The sequence below is a fragment of the Bombina bombina genome, chromosome 5 (genome assembly GCF_027579735.1).
Source record: "Bombina bombina isolate aBomBom1 chromosome 5, aBomBom1.pri, whole genome shotgun sequence".
Taxonomy (NCBI): Eukaryota; Metazoa; Chordata; class Amphibia; order Anura; family Bombinatoridae; genus Bombina; species Bombina bombina.
In genome coordinates, this window is record NC_069503.1 from 851,867,726 (window position 1) to 851,890,728 (window position 23,003).

Sequence of the window (23,003 nt, forward strand, 5' to 3'; positions counted from 1 at the left end):
CTTGCCACTTACATGAAAGAAATACACATGTATACACATACAGTATATACATATATATACATACATACATACACACACATGTATGTATATATACATTATAGCCCTTTCCATTCAAATACCTTATCATATACCTTTTAACTGTTTTTTAAAAATATTTATATGATTCATTTTATTAGATAGTTTATATATGAGAGAAACACTTTATTTTAATGTATCTATGTTGTGTTTAATGCAAGTTTTTTATAGCCCTATCTTTTATGCAAGGTCTTTAGTCGCGCTAACTAAATTTGCGCTTGCGCAGTCGCGTTAACGCGACTGCAATATTTTAATATTGCATGTGCTAACATTAGCGGGCCCTTGTAATCTAGCCCTTATTTTGTAAAATTGTTTTAATTGCTTGATACTACAGGAAAATCTGCTTAACTACACAAAAGTATAAGAAGTTGGTGTTTTACAGCCTTATCAGGGGTGGGGGGGGGGGGGTTTCTTGGAGATGTATTTACATACCGTTGTAGAGAAACAAATTATGTAAAAGTGAAACACGATGGCTAATTTATTCAGTGTTAATAGTAATAGATGAATGTCTATACATGAATCTCCAATTTTTCAAATGTATGGCATGTGTAATTAATAATTTCATGTTATTTTGTATAATTGTATATTTAACATTTTTTTAAATATCCTAACACTTCTTTGCAATCAAAATGATCATTCTGATGTCTGTATTTATCCTGTGTGCAATTTCTAATTGCTTACAATTAAGAACTAAGCTTTATTTTCATTTTTTTTATAAACTAGGGAATTATTATGTTTACTCAATTAAAAAGTGAGCTCATGCAAAATCTATTTGGGCATAAAACTTAAAAAGCTTGAGATTAAAATTATTTTTTCATCTGAAAACCCAGCAAAAAACTATTCATGGCACTTTACCTAAAAAGTCTGATAGAATGCAGCAGGGGTCATTGTGATTTAGTGGCTAATAGAGAGTTATGCAGAAAAGCCAAAGGAGGCCTTCATTTTCAGTAACCAATTAAAACTGATTAAATAAACAAAGATGAAGTAAAATTCTATTACTGTTAACAAGGCTCTAAAATACAATTATGGACTGTATAGGTAAATTCATACTGTCCAATGTCTAATACCTTTATCACTTTATTCCAGAATCCAGACAATGATGCCATAGATAACCAGTTTATACTGCTCAGATTCTGAACATTTATTACTCAGTTAATTATATCTCACTCTCACTTTCAATATCACAGTAAATATTCCTCAGTATACATAGTAACACACATCAGGGATTTGCATCAGTTTATAAAAGGAAATATACAGTATATTACATATTTAAATTTATCAGTAGATAAAATTAACACTTTTAGGTCTGAAGAAAATACCCCAAACAGCCTTTTTATCCCCATGTACGCAACACTCACCCTGCAAAATAGGAAAATTGTTGTGTTTAATAAAAGACCATTTACTTTAAATGCATTTTTTGATTTAAAGAAATAAATGGCATTCCATTCTTTTTAATGTTAATTTATGTTGCTTACCAGATTCGTTATATCTTGTCAGTTCAGTTTATACATTCAGAATATAGTAAATATATATAATTATGCTTTTGTTTTCTTGTGCATTTACTTATTTTAATGCAGCTACATCAAAATACCTATTGTTAACCTGGCAGTTGTAAGTATGACTGTTTATTGATATTCAGTATCAGTTGAATTGCATTAGTCTTTATACTCAAACCCAACTATATCCTCTGTGTACTAAGCAGCGTAACTTTGTCTAATAGTAGGGCAAGACACATTTGTGGATCTCCTGTCCAGACCTACTTTTAAGAGCCAGACAGGTATTTGTATATAGATGTATGCTGGATAACCCAAAAAATATAGGAGCCAGGAGTAAAATTCCAGGGGCCAGTAGCTCCCAAGCTCCTGGGTTTGTCGAGCCCTGTTTTTTACTTTTTTCTTGTTGGATCTCTGCTACTGTTTTAGTTTAATTCTTTATTCTCTTTTTAGTTATCACCAATAACTTTTTTATATAATTTCCAACATGTTTAGATGTCTCAATTGACTGTGTTCTGCAGTACACAGACTTCCCAACCAAAAACATGAGTGTTGATTTCTAAGCATTAGAAAATGAGAAAACATAATTTATGCTTAACCTGATAAATGTATTTATATTTCATGGTGGTGGGAGTCCACAATCCATTACTCCTGGGAATTAACCTTCCCTATCAAAGATTTCCAAAACCCAAGAGCTCTATAAAACCCCTCTTACCTCACCAGTACCTCAGGCTTGTCTTTTCCTCCACTGGAGGTTTTTGAAGATGTATTTACTGAAGTGCTATGGTTCTTAAAGAGCAGATAAACTGTTTAACAAGCAGGGAGGTGGGCGTCTAAGGTAATTGAGAGTAAAGAGGCACTGATTTTAGAATATATTCTATTAACATTACTTTTCATTTTTTTTCATAGAACATAAAACTTATGTATATAGGCTTTTTATTCTACAGTTTTAAAGGGACATGTTTTGTGTTACATTATAGGGACAGTAAATTTAGAATTAAACTCTCATGATTTGGATAGAGCATGCAATTTTTAACAACTTTCTAGTTTACTTTTACCATCAAATTTGCTATGTTCTCTTGGTATTCTTTGTTGAAGCCTAAACCTAGGTAGGCTGATTTTAAGCCCCTGTCGGCCACCTCTTATCTTAGTGCATTTTACTAGCTTTTCCCAGCTAGACAATGTTAGTTCATATGTGCCATTTATATAACAGTGTTGTCCCTCCAGTGGAGCTATGCACTAATCGGCTGAAATGCAAATTTGTAAATAGCACTGGGATAAGAGGGCAGTCTGCAGAGGCTTAGATACAATGTAACCACAGAGGTAAAAAGTATATTAATATAACATTGTTGGTTATGTAAAACTTGGTAATGGGCAATAAAGGGATTATTTATCTTATTAAACAATAAACAAATTCAAGTAGACTGTCCCTTTAAGTAGGCCAAGCTAGGTATTTTTTATCTTGACACATAAAGAACTGTATTTAAACAGTAGTGCATGAAAAATAAATTAAAAGTAAAATATTTAACATGCCATCCTTTAGATTCAACAAAGAAGAAAAAGTGCATTAATGACCATTAAATTTAAGTTCTGCCATAATGTTTCTGAATAAAAAAAATATATATAAATAAGAATACCGTCTAAAAAATCAACATATTTTTTATTCTGCGATACAACATGGAACATTCCCCCATTATTGGATGAATATATAAAAAGTTAATAGGGTTCATAAGTCCCAGTGGAGGGGACGCTCAGAATACTGAGCTTAAAATATTAATTACATTTATTTCCTCTTTTTTTTTAATTTTTTTGCTGTTGTTTGTTTTGTTAAGAAATTAAAAAAATGGGGGTTAATGCTGATGCTCTAGATCAAGGATAATCATATCCACAGATATGGGCCTCCATTACATATGCAGCGTCACCCGCAAAATCCTCCGCCGCCAGATTTTACGCGATTTTGGTATTACATATACGGCGTAGCATAAAAGTTATGTGCGTATATTTTACCCTTCGGACGTATTTTTTTTAGCCATAGACTAACATAGAACAGCCGCGCAATTTGGTATCCAATATGCAGCGTAAGTACTTACGTGCGCAGAATTCAGAATAACTACTCCATTCTCATCTCGCCACATATTGCAGGCGCAGCAACCCTTGCACTGACTAAAAAAGCAACGTAACTCCCTGGAAGCCTTAACAAACATATACATTTAAGCAGCAGCTTGTAGGTACTTTATCACATTGTGGACATATACTTACTTATTTACTTTAAATTGTATTACCTTCATCTCTTTAGAACCCACTGGAGTGTAATTTATTCTAATGCTAACACAGCTTGGCACTGATGCCAAAATATATAAAGGGACAGTCAAGTCCAAAGAAAACCTTCTTCTTTTAAATAGGACATGTTATTTCAAACTACTTTCAGATTTAATTATAACACTTGCTTTGTTCTCTTGGTATTCTTAGTTGAAAGCAAAACCTAGGATGACTCATATGATAATTTCCAAGACCTTCTTGAAGGCTGCCTCTTTGCAATTGTGTCAAACCAATGACAGACACCACAACCTCTCGCCTGCAGACTTAAAACACCTGATAATACCCACCCTATCAGTAACATCACTACTATATATACCAATTTGTCAATTTATATTGGATGTGAGATACATTGATTTACATCTTAGTAGTGAATATTACTATATGTACCCTTCATAAACAACTATTGTGGATGTGACTTAGAGTACAAGAATATGTCATAAACAGGATAATATGACCCTTTTTTGCCATTTCCACACAGGTCTTATATGTTTTAACAATATTAGTGTACTAAAACACACCTCACATGGATGTGGATGACAATTATATGGTAAATAACAAAGGACAAGATTTATGGTGAACTATAAGAATATTTAGTTCTTTTTTGGCTTCTTAGATGAGGGAGCTGAGGTGACTGTAGTGGATTGCCTTGTTCTCCTGGTTTGAGAAGATTCTGATGTTTCTGCTGGTGTGCTGGCCACAGATGATAGGCTGGAGGCAGTGTCCTGCTGGTGTGTAAAGTGCTCAACCAACACACCCAAGAGTTGATTTTGCTCTCGCCATCTGTTGTCCATCTGCATCTGCATATCAGACAGAATTCGCATCATCTGTGACTGGTTTTGAACACTTCCACTTAATGATGCTGCCATGTCCCTCTGCAGCTCTATGCTACGTTTGTGTAACCTCTCTTGGCTCCTGTGGAACCTCTCTTGGCCTCTTTGTCTGCTCTCTGAGCTTGTTATGAGCCTCCTCTGGAGTGCAATGTATTCCTCACCCAGGGGAGAATACAATCTGGCGCCAAGTATGACGCCCACATATTTTTTTTTGCCAAAAAATGTCTGTAACAAACACAAGAGTCAAAAATGACGCAACTACGTTCCTCTCACCCAGGGGAGAATACAATGCATCAACAGGCTCTTGAGCAGCAGGGCTTCTATTTGCTTGAGGTGCAGGTTCAGCTGCATCTGCTGTTTCTGGTGGGGCAGGTTCAGCTGCATCTGCTGTTTCTGGTGGGGCAGGTTCAGCTGCATCTGCTGTTTCTGGTGGGGCAGGTTCAGCTGCATCTGCTGTTTCTGGTGGGGCAGGTTCAGCTTGAGTACTTTCAGCAATATTTTCATCTGCAGATGGTGGAGCTCGCCCAAGTGATGAGGATGGTGGAGCTCGCCCAAGTGATGAGAATGGTGGAACTCTCAGGGTTGATTGATAGTCCCACTGATGACCAGTGTGTGACCACTCAGCCTGTCCAGTTGGCACTTTTTGTGACATAGTCTGTGGGTAAAAACCATGACTGCCTTGAGATTGTGTTGGGGGGGGGTAAATACATGGACCCTTTGTGGCTGTCTTGGCTCCCCCTCAAAGCCAAAAGAAGAATATTCCTCTGGCCAGGAATCTTGGCCCGGGTCCTCCACTGAAGCAATCCAACCCTGCTCATGCCTGGGAGCATACTGTTCATGTGGTTGCCTGAAGACTGGTGGTGGTGGTTGCATGCCTGTGACTGGTGGTGGTGGTGGTGGTGGCTGCATGCCTGTGACTGGTGGTGGCAGCATGCCTGTTTGTATCCTCGTGACAGGAGGTTCTGTGGAGGAGTCAAATGATGAGAGGGATTAGTACAGTCAGATATATGTCCATGTGGGCATACAATGTACATTGATACATGCTAATGCCTATACTGATTCTCATGTCAAATTCTATAAAATGCATGTGCACATTGTGATTTGTGCTATGAGGGATTTTAATAAGCGCAGTATACAGGTATGTGTTTCATACAATAGTTATGTGTACATGTCAATGATGGAAAAAACATAATTTATGTAAGAACTTACCTGATAAATTCATTTCTTTCATATTGGCAAGAGTCCATGAGCTAGTGATGTATGGGATATACATTCCTACCAGGAGGGGGCAAAGTTTCCCAAACCTCAAAATGCCTATAAATACACCCCTCACCACACCCACAATTCAGTTTAATGAATAGCCAAGAAGTGGGGTGATAAGAAAGGAGCTAAAGCATCAAACAAGGAATTGGAATAATGGTGCTTTATACAAAAAAATCATAACCACCACAAAAAAGGGTTGGCCTCATGGACTCTTGCCAATATGAAAGAAATTCATTTATCAGGTAAGTTCTTACATAAATTATGTTTTCTTTCATGTAATTGGCAAGAGTCCATGAGCTAGTGACATATGGGATAGCAGATACCCAAGATGTGGAACTTCCACGCACTTCCAGTCACTAGAGAGGGAGGGATAAAATAAAGACAGCCAATTCCGCTGAAAAAAAACAATCCACAACCCAAATCAAAAAGTTTTAATCTTTATAATGAAAAAAACTGAAATTATAAGCAGAAGAATCAAACTGAAACAACTGCCTGAAGTACTTTTCTACCAAAAACTGCTTCCGAGGAGGAAAAAACATCAAAATGGTAGAATTTAGTAAAAGTATGCAAAGAAGACCAAGTTGCTGCTTTGCAAATCTGATCAACAGAAGCTTCATTCTTAAAAGCCCAGGAAGTAGAAGCTGACCTAGTAGAATGAGCCGTAATCCTCTGAGGCGGGGTTTTACCCGACTCCACATAAGCATGATGAATCAAAAGCTTTAACCAAGACGCCAAAGAAATGGCAGAAGCCTTCTGACCTTTCCTAGAACCAGAAAAGATAACAAATATACTAGAGGTCTTTCTGAAATCTTTAGTAGCTTCAACATAATATTTCAAAGCTCTTACTACATTCAAAGAATGTAAAGATCTCTCCAGAGAATTCTTAGGACACAACAAAGGGACAACAATTTCTCTACTAATGTTGTTAGAATTCACAAGTTTAGGTAAAAATTTAAATGAAGTCCGCAAAACTGCCTTATCCTGATGAAAAATCAGAAAAGGGGACTCACAAGAAAGAGCAGATAACTCAGAAACTCTTCTAGCAGAAGAGATGGCCAAAAGGAACAAGACTTTCCAAGAAAGTAATTTAATGTCCAGAGAATGCATAGGCTCAAACGGAGCAGCCTGTAAAGCCCTCAAAACCAAATTAAGACTCCAAGGAGTAGAGATTGACTTAATGACAGGCTTGATACGAACCAAAGCCTGTACAAAACAATGAATATCAGGAAGATTAGCAATTTTTCTGTGAAACAGAACAGAAAGAGCAAAGATTTGTCCTTTCAAGGAACTTGCAGACAAACCCTTATCCAAACCATCCTGAAGAAACTGTAAAATTCTAGGAATTCTAAAAGAATGCCAAGAGAATTTATGAGAAGAACACAGAGAAATGTAAGTCTTCCAAACTCTGTAATAAATCTTTCTAGACACAGATTTACAAGCCTGTAACATAGTATTAATCACGGAGTCAGAGAAACCTCTATGACTAAGTATTAAGCATTCAATTTCCATTCCTTCAAATGTAATGATTTGAGATCCTGATGGAAAAATGGGCCTTGAGATAGAAGGTCTGGCCTTTACGGAAGTGTCCAAGGTTGGAAACTGGCCATCCGAACAAGATCTGCATACCAAAACCTGTGTGGCCATGCTGGAGCCACCAGCAGCACAAACGATTGTTCCATTATGATTTTGGAAATCACTTTTGGAAGAAGAACTAGAGGCGGAAAAATATAAGCCGGATGATAATTCCAAGGAAGTGACAACACATCCACCGCTTCCGCCTGAGGATCCCTGGATCTGGACAGATACCTGGGAAGTTTCCTGTTTAGATGAGAAGTCATTAGATCTATTTCTGGAAGTCCCCATATCTGAACAATCTGAAGAAATACCTCTGGATGAAGAGACCATTCGCCCGGATGTAACGTCTGGTGGCTGAGATAATCCGCTTCCCAATTGTCTATACCTGGGTAGTGAACCGGAGAGATTAGACAGGAGCTGGAATCTGCCCATACAAGTATCCGAGATACTTCTTTCATAGCCTGAGGACTGTGAGTCGCACCTTGATGATTGACATATGCCACAGTTGTGACATTGTCTGTCTGAAAACAAATAAACGATTCTCTCTTCAGAAGAGGCCAGAACTGAAGAGCTCTGAAAATATTGATTGTTAATATCACCTCCTGAGATTCCCAAACCCCCTGCGCTGTCAGAGATCCCCATACAGCTCCCCAACCTGAAAGACTTGCATCTGTTGTGATCACAGTCCAGGTTGGACAAACAAATGAGGCCCCTTGAACTAAATGATGGTGATCCAACCACCAAGTCAGAGAAAAACGAACATTGGGATTTAAGGATATTAATTGTGATATCTTTGTATAATCCCTGCACCATTGGTTCAGCATACAAAGCTACTGAAGGGAATGATTGAGACTGAAGGTTTCGACAAGCTGAAACCAATTTCAGACGTCTCTTGTCTGTTAGAGACAAAGTCATGGATACTGAATCAATTTGGAAACCCAAAAAGGTTACCCTTGTCCGAGGAATCAAGGAACTCTTTGGTAAATTGATCCTCCAACCATGTCTTTGAAGAAACAACACAAGTTGATTCGTATGAGATTCTGCAGAATATAAAGACTGAGCAAGTACCAAGATATCGTCCAAATAAGGAAATACCGCAATACCCTGCTCTCTGATTAAAGAGAGAAGGGCACCGAGAACCTTTGAAAAGATCCTTGGAGCTGTTGCTAGGCCAAAAGGAAGAGCAACAAATTGGTAATGCTTGTCTAGAAAAGAGAATCTCAGGAACTGATAGTGATCCGGATGAATAGGAATATGAAGATATGCATCCTGTAAGTCTATTGTGGACATATAATGCCCTTGCTGAACAAAAGGCAGAATAGTCTTTATACTCACCATTTTGAATGTTGGTATCCTTACAGAACGATTCAATATTTTTAGATCCAGAACTGGTCTGAAAGAATTCTCTTTCTTCGGTACAATGAACAGATTTGAATAAAACCCCAGACCCCGTTCCAGATCTGGAACTGGCACAATTACCCCAGCCGACTCCAGATCTGAAACACATTTCAGAAAAGCCTAAGCCTTTACTGGGTATACTGGATTGCGTGAGAGAAAGAATCTTCTCACAAGCGGTCTTATCTTGAAACCTATTCTGTACCCTTGAGAAACAATGTTCTGAATCCAATGATTTTGAATCGAACTGATCCAAACATCTTTGAAAAATCGTAACCTGCCCCCTACCAGCTGTGCTGGAATGAGGGCTGCACCTTCATGCGGACTTGGGAGCTGGTTTTGATTTCCTAAAAGGCTTGGATTTATTCCAGACTGGAGAAGGTTTCCAAATGGAGACCGTTCCTTTAGGGGAAGGGTCAGGCTTCTGTTCCTTATTCTGACGAAAGGAATGAAAACAATTAGCAGCCCTATATTTGCCCTTAGATTTTTTATCCTGAGGCAAAAAAGCTCCTTTCCCCCCAGTGACAGTTGAAATTATAGAATCCAACTGAGAACCAAATAACTTATTACCTTGGAAAGAAAGAGAAAGCAACGTTGACTTAGAAGTCATATCTGCATTCCAAGATTTAAGCCATAAAGCTCTTCTAGCTAAAATAGCTAAAGACATATACCTGACATCAATCCTAATGATATCAAAAATGGCATCACAAACAAAGTTATTAGCATGTTGAAGAAGTTTAACAATGCTATAAGCATCATGGTCCGACACTTGTTGTGCTAAAGCCTCCAACCAGAAAGTGGAAGCTGCAGCAACATCAGCCAAAGAAATAGCAGGCCTAAGAAGATTACCTGAACATAAATAAGCCTTCCTTAGAAGTGATTCAAGCTTTCTATCTAAAGGATCCTTAAAAGAAGTACTATCTGCCGTAGGAATAGTAGTACGTTTAGCAAGAGTAGAAATAGCCCCATCAACTTTGGGGATTTTCTCCCAAAACTCTAAACTATCAGACGGCAAAGGGTACAATTTCTTAAACCTTGGAGAAGGAGTAAATGAAGTACCCAGACTATTCCATTCCCTAGAAATTACATCTGAAATAGCATCAGGAACTGGAAAAACTTCTGGAATAACTACATGAGGTTTAAAAACTGAATATAAACGCTTACTAGTTTTAATATCAAGAGGACTAGACTCCTCCATATCTAATGCAATCAACACTTCTTTCAGTAAAGAATGAATAAACTCCATCTTAAACAAATATGAAGATTTATTTATTTTAAAAGACCTTTTACATTTACTAGAAGGAGGTATAACAGACAGAGCCTTCCGAATAGAATTAGAAACAAATTCTTTTACATTAACAGGAACGTCCTGAACATTAGATGTTGATGGAGCAACAACAGGTAATGGATTATTACTAATGGAAATATTATCTGCGTTTGATAGTTTATCATGACAACTAACACAAACTACAGCCGGAGGAACAGTTAGCATAAGTTTACAACAAATGCACTTAGCTTTGGTAGAACCGACATCAGGCAGCGTCTTTCCAGAAGTAGATTCTGATCCAGGGTCAGGTTGTGACATCTTGCAATATGTAATAGAAAAAACAACATATAAAGCAAAATTATCAAATTCCTTAAATGACAGTTTCAGGAATGGGAAAAAATGCAAACAGAACAAGCCTCTAGAAACCAGAAGCAACTAAAAAGTGAGACTTAAATAAAGTAAAAAACCTGGCGCCAAGTATGACGCCCACATATTTTTTTTTGCCAAAAAATGTCTGTAACAAACACAAGAGTCAAAAATGACGCAACTACGTGAAAACTTCCGGCGTCAGCTACGACGCCGGAAATGACGTTATTGGCGTCAGACAAATGTCAATCTCGCACCAAAAAAATCGCGCGCCAAAAATGACGCAACAAATTCTAGCATTTTTTGCACCCACGAGCCTAACAGCCCGCAATTTAGAGGAAAAAATTAAATTAAAATTTTAGGTAAGAAAAATATTAATTCATTTGCATTTTCCCAAAAAATGAAACTGACAGTCTGAAAGAAGGAAAATAAACTGATTGACCTGAATCATGGCAAATATAGTATAAAACATATATTTAGAACTTTACATATAAAGTGCCAAACCATAGCTGAGAGTGTCATAAATAAAAATAAGACTTACTTACCCAAAGACACTCATCTACATAAAGTAGATAGCCAAACCAGTACTGAAACGAGAATCAGTAGAGGTAATGGTATATAAGAGTATATCGTCGATCTGAAAATGGAGGTAGGAGAAGAAATCTCTATGACCGATAACAGAGAACCTATGAAATAGATCCCCTAGAGCAGTGCTTTCCAAACTGTATGTCGGGACACACTAGTGTGTCGGCAGCAGTGTGTAGGTGTGTCCCTGCTTCAGCACAAATTATTTCTTTAATTTTTTTTTTTTTGGTTTCTGACTTTCCGCCTGCCTGCTACGCATATCACATGGTTGACACGTGATTGATACCTAGGGGGATACAGATCATCTTAACCTATTGGCGCAGCTCAGTGGGAACTGAAACTATTCCCATTGGCGGCACATTAGCTCCTGGCTGCACGTGTAGTCTCCTTAATTGGCTCATGACTGCATGTGTAGTCAGTGAGTGGGACAGCAGTGTGTTTGCAGCGTGGGCAGTAGTCAATAGGACTCACCGAACTCTGAGGGCGGCAGCTTAAATGCTGAGCTGAAGTCGGTGGGTTTTTTTTGGCAACTAGCTCCCAGTAGTGCATTGCTGCTCCGGCTCTTGATATATGGATAGGAAGTGGAAGCTTAAAAATGCTTGATGATGAAATGCGAGTGTTTTTATCTAATATTCCACTAAATATTCAGAAATTGTGTTCATCCCATCAACCTCCTACATCCCATTAAAATAGTAAGTAGCTATTGGTGTTATTAAACTTTTTAAATTCTTGCACATACTTACTGTTACTTGTAAATACATTTCATTATTATATAATTTATGTATGTGTCTGTATCTCTTAAAACAAGATAGTTTAACCTCCTTTTTGCTAGTACAACTGAATTACTGTGTCGCGAAATGATGTAGGTCTAAAAAGTGTGCCACCAACATAACAAGTTTGGAAAGCTCTGCCCTAGAGGAAGACCTTGGTATTCAATAGGCAATACTCCCTTCACATCCCTCTGACATTCACTGCACTCTGAGAGGAAAACCGGGCTTCAGCTTACTTACTTCACCACCTCCATGGGAGGCAAAGTTTGTAAAACTGAATTGTGGGTGTGGTGAGGGGTGTATTTATAGGCATTTTGAGGTTTGGGAAACATTGCCCCTCCTGGTAGGAATGTATATCCCATACGTCACTAGCTCATGGACTCTTGCCAATTACATGAAAGAAATGTGTTCTTTAAGTGACACTATGGTCACACAATTTACTTTAGCATGATGTAGGCACAGAACCTGCTTTCTTGAGCTAAAAGTATTGTGATGGATATAGTGTCCATTTACTGAAAACTCTACATGTGGCTTGTGGCTTGTGGCCTGTGTTACTCTGAGACATGTTAGTATTGCACTATTCCACCTCATATCATGAATTGCATTGTGTTAAGTAGCATTAATGTCAAATATAATTGTAGATGTTTTTGTTAGTAGGCCAAAGATCATGCTCCTCATTGTGTACATGAATGTGTGATATTAAAGGATGTTATATCTCAAATACATATAATACTGGTGTGTGGGATGTTACTTACCAGCATGATGAGCTGTGGTTGCAGCCCCTGAGTCACGAGCCCCTGGAAGTTCATGGACTGCTGTGATACTCAGGGACCTGCGTATCATCTCCTGCCAGGTGTTATATTCTATGTCCAGGGATGGACCACCGCCTGTTCCCCTCTGGTGCATAGCTTCCTGCCCCATCTTTTCTTTCACCTGCCTCTTGCAGTCATTCCACTGCTTTTTAAGGCCCTCAACAGTCCTCCTCTGCGGGGCCACACTGTTGACGGCATCCTCTACCTCCAACCATGCCGTTTTTCCCCTTTTGACACTGCCTTTGCCCTTTTCCTGCCCAAAGAGGGCACTGTAATTGTCCATGATGGCCTTGACTAGGGCAACATTTTCATCAAATGAGAAGTTGGGACATCTCAGCCTCTCATCCTCCATGGACACCTGGCTTGCTCCCTGTGATGTCCTCCTCCCCCCTTCTGTCCCCATGTGCACCCTCTGTCCCTCTCCTAGATGTGCCTGGTCTCTGGGGCTCTCGGGCATCTCCCCTCCCATCATCCCTTCTAGCTCTCCCTCTCCCCACTCCACTTACTCACTCCCAGTTCAATCACACACAATCTCAACCAAACACTCAGCCTATCACACTGTAAAATTCAAAGAAAATGTGTGAGGTGTTAGAAACAAAAGTGTGGTGTATTTGTGTATGTATGTATGCAACATGTGTGCAATATGTAAAAATATGTGTAAGTGTACAAGCTTAATCAAACAAGAATGCAACCTAACTAACTCCTCTATTTGCGCCTCTCTCTAATCCTACACTCCACTGTAGTGTGCTGTAGCTCAACAAACCATCCAAATACACTGAAGAAAATGGCGGATGCGCATGGTTTTATATATAAGTTTTGAATACCGTAATTACGTGTCGCATTTTTATATTAAGTCGCGGTTCATTTTTACGAGTGTTAGCCTAATTTGCATAAAACTACTCTTTATTGAGACTTTCCCTGGACAAAATACTGGCGTAAATTACTTGCGACGACTAAAATGTCTATTTGCGCATATTTCGGAAGATCGCCAGTTTGTCCTACTTATGCCAGTTTAGCATCTAACGGTGCAGTATATGTAATACCCCGATGTGCGAGGTGAAATTACGGGCGGCACCGGTTCCCCCGCTTGCACCAAAACCTGCACCGTATATTTTATCGCGCCCATGATATGTTATTGTTTTTCTTATATTTAGGTTGATTATTGAGATGTATGCAGAGAGCATCACCTTGTCATTATAATTGTTATGTTGGTAATATTTTTTTTGCAAAGCTTGATACATTAATGTAATATGTGATATGGAGCATTTCAATTGTGAGATTTCATTTGATAACCTTTCATTTGATTAAAAAAAAAAATAATAAAAAGAAAAGAAGAGAAGAATACCTTCTCATATCACATTTAATAAATGTGCCAATAATTTTTTCCCAGGTTAAAAGCAAATTTATAATTTACTATTTCTGCTACTACTTATAGATATTAAAGATCTGCTCTTAGAATCATTGACTTGATCTACTGTAACATCAGAAAGCATGTAATCTTTGAGCATGTAATCCTCATCTTATATTTATTTAATTAATTAATTAATTAATTAATTAATTAATGTATCTATTTACGGATGTATGTTGTATTAATATTTCACTTTGATGTGACATGTTCAAAAAAAGTGATATATACTAATGACTTAAAAAAAATTATGACTGTTCAATTGTTCTTGCAATGTTGTTTACTTAAGCATTGATATGTAATAATAAAATTATGTTTTATGATTTTGTTCTTTTTACTATGGCATTGTAAACTATTTAGTTAAAGGGACATTAAACACTAAACAAATGCTAGATACACTGTCAGAAAAAAATGTGCAAAAATTGTACCTTTAGTGGTACAACAGCTTGTCACTGGGGCAGTACCCTCAAAGGTACACCCGCTGTACCCTTTAACATGGATACATATTGGTACCCTTGTAGATTGTACCTTTCAAAGGCTAATATGTACCTTTGGTGACTAGATTGGACCTCAATGCTATGGTACTATAATGTACCCTTAAAATGGTGCAAATTTGGCCTTTTAAGGGTACTGCCCCAGTGACAAGCCCTTTGTACCTCATGATGGCAAATTTGTACCCAACACAGTATATTAAAAATGCTGTTCCGTCAAACTTATTAAATAACATTCAAATATGCATTCACCTAATTTGTACTACTACTTGTTCAGACAGTATTGCAATAACCACACTGCTGTTTGTGTTTCTTAAAAGAAACAGACTAGACAACCAGTTCTAATAGGAGTTTCAATTCAAATATATTTTATTTCACTCTGTACTAGACTCTAACAACACCCAATTTAACTTAGGGTGACAGACCACATTAAACAAATATATAGAAAACAACATACTAATAAAATATAACTCTAACGAAAGGAAGGGGGGATTCAGAGGAGGTATAAACGATCAAACTCACAACCATACATTGAATTGTCACCCTATGCACAATATATGCAAATGAGTCTAGTACCCAAGTATACATTTTGGTGATGAACCTTCTACCAATAGATGGAGCTGTGCTACGCATTTCAAGGAACTTTCAACCAATAGATGTCGCTATGGCGTGTTACACAATGTTGATGTATGTGACTGGGGAACAGTTACAATTTTATTTTATTTTTTTATAAACTGGTTCTTAAAGGGACATTATACACTAGATTTTTCTTTGCATAAATGTTTTTTAGATGATCCATTTATATAGCCCATACAGCTTTTTGTTTTTTTTAAATGTATAGTTTTGCTTATTTTTTTAAATAACATTGCTCTGATTTTCAGACTCTTAGCCAAGCCACAAAATTGTAGGAGAATACCGATGTATACCTACTCCAGCTTGCTCCTGTTTGTGTAAAGAGTCTTTTCATATGCAAAAGAAGGGTCTGCTTTTCCCACTTGCAGTGGGTGTTTCCAGCTAACCTTTTTAACAGAGCTAAACTGGGAGCTTTTAAGTAAGTTTTTAAATGGTTTTATACTGGATTTTTAGATTAGTATCTGTGCATATTCTTCTTTATAGTAGTGTCTATTACATGCAGTTACATAAAAAAATTAGTGTATACTGACCCTTTAAACAGCTCTTGTTAATTTTATAGAATTTAAAACAAAAAAAATATTTGTTATTTAAGTTAATATATTTGCTTTAGGTGTAAGAGTTATCATCTTGATGCTCTAAATATAAACATTAAAATGTTAAGTGCTTGTGTTCTATTTAGAACCAGCAACACAGTGTCAAGATTGCCCACCTCTTGCATATTACCAACAACCATTGAACATTAATTATTTTGCTTTACAACATGTATGTTGAATTAATTTTTGGTGACTGCCAGTTGTGTGTTCATTGAATAATTGAGTGCACAAATTATATGGACTTGCTGGGTTTGGCAGCCTTGATCCACCCATCCCCCTCAACCTTTTGGTTACACAAGTGATTGTACCTTTTTGGGGGGATTAAATGGTACAGACATGGACCCTTGCACAGTTGGAAACACATTTGTACCTTATTTACCCCTAAATAGTATATATTAGTTCATTAAGGATTAGTTATAATCCATTGAGGGTACAACCACAGAAGTTGTACCCTAAGTGTTTACGAATGGACCCCAATCGTACCATTTTTTCTGACATTGTAGAATGATGCATTCAAAGAAAAGATTAGTCTGAGAATAACATGTAGATGTGTTTTTTTTTTGTTTCATTAGCTGTTTAAATATTGACAAAATAAATGTAAAGTTTTAGTGTCTATTAAACAATAGGAGCTGCCATGTTGTAACTTAGGTTACCTTCTCTGCTGTGGCCAATTAGGGACAGTTATAAGTCACTAGAGTGTGCAGCCAATGGCTGTGTGGAATATAACAGTGCTCTGCACTTCTGTTTCTTACACAAACTGAAAAGCTCCCCACTTAAGAATGGAATTACAGGAAAAGGGAACAAAATAAATAATGGAAATATATTGCAGAAGTTTTTATATATATATATATATATATATATATATATATATATACACAAAGATGGGTGTATGTGCACTCTCACCAACGTTCCACAGCTATCAGGGTGCTATACGTTAATCTGTAGAGATGCAAAAAGAAAGCACTCACTGAATTTTCTTCAAAATGTGACAAGCAAATTTAATGCAATTTGTGACGTTTCGGGACAGCAACAGTCCCTTCCTCTGACAAGTTAACAATAAACAAAATCAGCCTTTAAATAGGCTCCCAAACACACTCCCCTCAGGATCAGCCAATCCAGGCTGAATAATAAACACACCCCTTCAGTGACCAATGAAAATCAGTGATACATATGTGCATGTGAATATTGTAAAAATATCGAACAAAAAAACTAGTTAAAAACAAGCCCAGAATGATTCCTCTTGTTGGTAGTCATGCCCCCCTCAAAAATCAAAATCTTGCCGAATTATGTGCAAACTAAAGTGGGAGAATACAGCCAAATTCAATCATAAGCTCTTAGCCAATCATCCTTCATTTTGCATCAGACTCTGATGCGTCATCCAATATACTCCCGGTTACCACCCACTGTTGCTAAGGATGCCCAACTCTCCAATCTATAAGCTGATCGCGACCTATGCACAAAGCACATCAACAGCTGTCAGGGAACTAAATCCCCGAATCAATCACACAATCCAATCGCAACATGTGTGGGCCAAAAAATAATTCGGCAATATTTTGATTTTTGAGGGGGGCATGACTACCAACAAGAGGAATCATTCTGGGCTTGTTTTTAACTAGTTTTTTTGTTCGATATTTTTACAATATTCACATGCACATATGTATCACTGATTTTCATTGGTCACTGAAGGGATGTGTTTATTATTCAGCCTGGATTGGCTGATCCTGAGGGGAGTGTGTTTGGGAGCCTATTTAAAGGCTGATTTTGTTTATTGTTAACTTGTCAGAGGAAGGGACTGTTGCTGTCCCGAAACGTCACAAATTGCATTAAATTTGCTTGTCACATTTTGAAGAAAATTCAGTGAGTGCTTTCTTTTTGCATCTCTATATATACAGTATATATATATATATATATATATATATATATATATATATATATATATATATATATATATATAGATAGATAGATAGATAGATAGATAGATAGATAGATATAGATATATATATAATTTATCATTTTATATTATATATTATCATCTCAAAGTGTTTAATGTCCTTTTAAATATTCCATTATAAAATATTTCCTGGAATAATCAGCAATACTGGATACATATATAAAAACTGTGCTTTGAGAACATCAAATAATTGAATGACTAATTAATTTAATAAGTATTCATCATATTCATAATAATCTTTTGGCCTCAAATATTCAAGCATATATAATATACAAATGGCAAAAAACATTAATTTGTGTGTGTGTGTGTGGGGGGGTCTCTTCCACATTCTTTTAATGCATTTTCTAATTAGCCTATTCTGTATGGTAATCAGCATGGAGTGTAGGCTGATACAAAAGACTGTTCTTGAAAAATGAAGTCTATGAGGTAGTAATCAAGATGACTGAATTAGATTAATTAGTGAGAAGAGATGCGCACGTACTGATTTAAGCACAATGCAAATATATTATCTAATTTCAAATAAGCTCACCTGACATTAAGGAATAATTTGTCAACCTATCGTCTTTTAAAGACTTACTCTCCATTTAATGGAAATTAAAATTACAGTTTTAATAAGAAGAATTTCCTTTAGGATTTCCCTCCCTGAGACACTTGCGTTTGTGAGTCTTAATTGTTTTATAACAGTCCTAATTCATAAAAGTTTTTAATTGGTGGTGACAAAAATTACCTTATTCCTGTGGTGGATAGTTTAAAAATAACTTAACTCTATAATTACAAAAGAAGCAAACAGTGATTTTTATCATAGTAATTTCTAGGTTATGCCCATAACTGACTTTATGCAGCTATAATTAAAGAAACATTTAAATGCAAAAATGGCATGGTCTAATTAATAAGAGTATGCAATTTGTGCAGCACTAATGACCTTAAATAATTATGTAGATGTTTAACCCCCTCAAATTGGTTAAACACATAGCTAAAGTCCTGTTCTGGAGCTGGAAACCTTACAGCTCTCAAGCAGGTCATAGACAATCAAGAATGACAGGTGTACAACCCTGCCAAACTGTTTGGGAGCTAAAAGGCTGAGTGTTGGATTTTACTTATGTGTTTAACCCCTTAGCCACATAGTTTTCTAAAATCAATAATGCAAAAATGACATGTTTTAATGACTTGGCGCATGTCCTTTTTGTATTGCAATGTTCCTTTAAACCACATTATCATAGTAAAATAAGGTAAATTATACATTTTCAATATTCATTTTATTCTTTTAAATTATTTTATTTATTTATTTATTTTGTATATAGTCTGTTGTCTCGTAGATATAAAAGTCTAACAGATAGCAAATATGCAAACACTGAAAGCAAGTAAGAAGCAATTAATCCTAAATATAGGGGGTATTATGTAGCCAGTGAATCCAAAAACAGAAAGTACAGATGAATTAGGTAATGCGTAGGGAACTATAGCCAAATGATTGTGTATGCATGTATCCATAGGGTCTATTTATAGGGACATTAAACCAACATTTCTTTCTTTTATGATTTGAATAGAGCATACATTTTTAAACAACTTTCTAATTTACTTCTAATATCAATTTTGCTTCATTCCCTTGATATCCTTTATTGAAGTACAGCAATGCACTACTAGAAGCTAGCTGAACACATTGTTAAGTCAATCACACTAGACATATAAGTGCAGCCACCAATGAGCAGCAAGCTTTCACCTCTTGAGACTACCTAGGTATCCTTTTCAGCAAAGTATACCAAGAGAACTAAGCAGTTAGATAATAGAATTAAATTGGAAAGTTGTTTAAAATTGAATGCCCTATCTGTATCATGAAAGAGAAATTTGGAATTTTCTGTCCCTTTAAGACTGTCAAATAAACATATACAATGGGTTTTTGCAGCATGGTAAGCCACTTTTAACTTAAAGCTTTCCAGTCCATAAGAACCTCTTTTTCAGGTGGTTTTCAAATTAGTTTGAACTGCAAAAACCTTTCAGATACTTTGCAATGAGAAACCTCCCCAACACTATTCAAATCCACCAGAATACACATTTTGCGTCAGTTTTTTTTAATGATATTAAGATTCCATTAATTGTCTCTTGAAAACCCATTTTGCCCTACAACATATGTCAGATTTAGCACTCTTATTACAAGTTGAAAGTAAACGCAATCGCTTGAGCACAATTAAAGGTAGCGCTGGGATAGTGGGTCCTCAGAACTCTAGTTAACTGTTACGCAAAACAAAAAAAAGTGTCACAAAACAAATCAAAAATACATTACAAAGTACAGTTACACTCCTAACAACACTAATAAAAAATGTACAGATTTGTTTATGTATTTATAAGTGTATTTATGTATTTACAGACATATATACAAATATAAACACATAAATACATATGTAAACATATATAGACTCATTGGAGACCTTTGCAGCCAAGCAGATGAAAACATGAAAATTCATATTTATGCAATGTTCATATTTAATAAAGTGTTAATCTGTATATTTAGCGTAAATATTTCACATTCCAATGTAATCAAATATATATATATATATATATATATATATATATATAAAAAAAACACAGGAATGGACCGCACTCACAGACCAGACTGGGTACACATCCTAAGCCACAGCAAACTCCACAGCCCTGAACACTGACAGACAGCTGCAAAGTTCCCAGCAACTCAGGCAGTTAACCCCAGAGCAGCCTGGGTGACGGGACCGCAGGGAAGCATTACAAACATTATCAACACAACACACAGAAAACCTGGCACTCGCCAGCAGATAATGTTTAAAAGCAAAACTGGGGGAAATCAGTTACATTTGGCACCAAAGGATCAAGCCCAGGACCAGGACAAGGTCTCCCCCTTCCTGGGACCCTAAACCATCACCCACACAATGCATACTTCCAAAAAACTAACTGGGAACCTCCCAGGGTGACACAGGCTTTTGTAACCTCCCCTATGTAAATACAAAACACAGGAATGGACCACACTCACAGACCGGACTAGGTACACATCCAAAGCCACAGCAAACTCCACAGCCCTGAACACTGACAGACAGCTGCAAAGTTCCCAGCATCTCAGGCAGTTAACCCCAGGGGAGCCTGGGTGACAGGCCCGCAGGGAAGCATTACAAACATTATCAACACAATACACAGAAAACCTGGCACTCGCCAGCAGATTCACAGTAATGTTTAAAAGCAAAACTGGGGGAAGTCAGTTACATTTGGCGCCAAATGATCAAGCCCAGGACCACAACAAGGTCTACCCCTTCCTGGGACCCTAAACCAGCACACACACAATGCATACTTCCATACAAACCAACTGGAAACTGGGCTTGATCCTTTGGCGCCAAATGTAACTGACTTCCTCCAGTTTTGCTTTTAAACATTACTGTGAATCTGCTGGCGAGCGCCAGGTTGTCTGTGTGTTGTATATATATATATATATATATATATATATATAATGTACCAAAATAACAAATATATGTAGAAATATGTGTTTATGAATAAATAGAACATATTCTTCTATGTGAAGAATATTGGAATGTGAAATATTGATATTTTCATGCCAGGTTAGCGCACTTGAGAATATGCGATCAGGTTTTGTAGGCACTAGGAATGGATAAATGGCTGTCTTTTTTAAATTCAAATGTTTCTATAAAACAAATATTATGGGGACAGTCAAGTCAAAATACAATTTTCATGATTCAGATCGGGCATGCAGTTTTAAACAACTTTTCAATTCACTTTTTGGCTAAATGTTAAACTGAGGTATGAGTGAGGTGGGAGGTGTATTTATAGGCATTTTGAGGTTTGGGAAACTTTGCCCCCTCGTGGCAGAAATGTATATCCCCATACGTCACTAGCTCATGGACTCTAACCACTATGAAAGAAATTAATTTATCAGGTAAGTTCTTACATAAATAATGTCTTTCTACTTATACATAACAATTAGGGCTAGATTACAGGTGGATCGCAAAATATCGCTTTCACAAAAGTGATATTTGCGCTCAACTCATAATACCAGCGCACAATTGCGAATCGGATATTTTGTGCTCCACCTGTAATCTAACCCTTATTGTTGTGTATAAGTAGAAAAATATTCACTTTTGTATTACAAGTTAGGTGGAATGCGAACTCGACCCTTGAGACACGGCATGAGAACTAGCGCAGCAAAGGGGGTAAGTTGTACATCGATGGGCAGCATATTGTAAATATTTATGTATATAAATATATGCATATACATTTATGTGTTAATATGTGTATATACACATATATATATATATTTATTTAAGCATATACATAAATATTTACAGTGGGTTTTGAAAAGAATCCCCCTCCCTTGAAAATAATTACATTTTGTTGCTTTGCTGCCTACAATAAAGTCAGACTAATTTTTTGCTTATCCAGTTGTAATTACTCATGCAACATACAATATCTAAGTGAAAGATATAACACCAACATGTCCGGCAAAAATAAAGACAATTCAAAAACAGAATCACTGAGTTGGAAAAAGGATCACCCGCTCCTAAAATTACTTGTAAACACAATCAGGTGTAGCTAATCACCTTCTCAGCGGCACACACAAAGCCATTTGACCTTCAACTGTGATCAGATGTGGGCATATTGATTAGCTCAGCATGAAAAGAGATTTCCTGGAGCATCTCAGTCCCTGGTAGTGCAACTAACGCAAACAATCAACAATAGGTAGCAAGGCACTGTCAAAAGATCTCCAGGATAATATTGTGGACAGGCAAATGTCAGGAGATGGATACAAGAAAATATCAAAGGCTTTATCAATGCCTAGAAGCACAGTGAAGTCTATTATTAAGAAGTGGAAGGTAATTGGTACAACACAGACCCTCTCTGGATCAGGAAATCGCTCCAAACAATGAAAGAACAAGGATGAAACTGGTCAGAGAGGCTACCAAGAGGCCCACAGCAACTATGAAGCGGTTGCAGGAATTTATGACAGTGGTCATTGAGTGCATGTGTCAACAGTATCACAAATTCTGGCTTGTATGGGAGGGTTGCAAGAAAAAAGTCACTCCTCAAGAAAGGCCACATGCAGTCATGACTGAACTTTGCCATAACACACCTAGGAGATTCTGAGACCACATGGAAAAAGGTGTTATGGTCAGATGAGACTAAAATTGAATTATTTGGCCTCAAAACCA